This window comes from Bison bison, unplaced genomic scaffold, assembly GCF_000754665.1.
Source record: "Bison bison bison isolate TAMUID 2011002044 unplaced genomic scaffold, Bison_UMD1.0 scf7180017864066, whole genome shotgun sequence".
Classification (NCBI taxonomy): Eukaryota; Metazoa; Chordata; class Mammalia; order Artiodactyla; family Bovidae; genus Bison; species Bison bison.
Window position 1 is genome coordinate 7,667,265 of NW_011494638.1, and position 1,595 is coordinate 7,668,859.

Genomic DNA, 1,595 nt, shown 5'->3' on the forward strand with positions numbered 1-1,595 from the left:
GGAATGGGTGAATTTAACTCAGATGACCATTATATCTACTACTGCGGGCAGGAATCCCTCAGAAGAAATGGAGTGGCCATCATGGTCAACAAAAGAGTCCGAAATGCAGTACTTGGATGCAATCTCAAAAACGACAGAATGATCTCTGTTCGTTTCCAAGGCAAACCATTCAATATCACAGTAATCCAAGTCTATGCCCCAACCAGTAATGCTGAAGAAGCTGAAGTTGAATGGTTCTATGAAGACCTACAAGACCTTTTAGAACTAACACCCCAAAAAGATGCCCTTTTCATTATAGGGGACTGGAATGCAAAAGTAGGAAGTCAAGAAACACCTGGAGTAACAGGCAAATTTGGCCTTGGAATACGGAATGAAGGAGGGCAAAGACTAATAGAGTTTTGCCAAGAAAATGCACTGGTCATAACAAACACCCTCTTCCAACAACACAAGAGAAGACTCTATACATGGACATCACCAGATGATCAACACCAAAATCAGATTGATTATATTCTTTGCAGCCAGAGATGGAGAAGCTCTATACAGTCAGCAAAAACAAGACCAGGAGCTGACTGTGGCTCAGACCATGAATTCCTTATTGCCAAATTCAGACTTAAATTGAAGAAAGTAGGGAAAACCACTAGACCATTCAGGTATGACCTAAATCAAATCCCTTATGATTATACAGTGGAAGTGAGAAATAGATTTAAGGGCCTAAATCTGATAGACAGAGTGTCTGATGAACTATGGAATGAGGTTCGTGACATTGTACAGGAGATGGGGATCAAGACCATTCCCATAGAAAAGAAATGCAAAAAAGCAAAATGGCTGTCTGGGGAGGCCTTACAAATAGCTGTGAAAAGAAGAGAAGCAAAAAGCAAAGGAGAAAAAGAAAGATATAAACATCTGAATGCAGAGTTCCAAAGAATAGCAAGAAGAGATAAGAAAGCCTTCTTCAGCGATCAATGCAAAGACATAGAGGAAAACAACAGAATGGGAAAGACTAGGGATCTCTTCAAGAAAATCAGAGATATCAAAGGAACATTCCATGCAAAGATGAGCTCGATAAAGGACAGAAATGGTATGGACCTAACAGAAGCAGAAGATATTAAGAAGAGGTGGCAAGAATACACAGAAGAACTGTACAAAATAGATCTTAACGACCCAGATAATCACAATGGTGTGATCACTGACCTAGAGCCAGACATCCTGAAATGTGAAGTCAATGGGCCTTAGAAAGCATCACTACGAACAAAGCTAGTGGAGGTGATGGAATTCCAATTGAACTATTCCAAATCCTGAAAGATGATGCTGTGAAAGTGCTGCCCTCAATATGCCAGCAAATTTGGAAAACTTAGAGGTGGCCACAGGACTGGAAAAGGTCAGTTTTCATTCCAATCCCAAAGAAAGGCAATGCCAAAGAATGCTCAAACTACCGCACAATTGCACTCATCTCACATGCTAGTAAAGTAATGCTCAAAATTCTCCAAGCCAGGCTTCAGCAATATGTGAACCGTGAACTTCCTGATGTTCAAGCTGGTTTTAGAAAAGGCAGAGGAAGCAGAGATCAAATTGCCAACATCCGCTGGATCATGGAA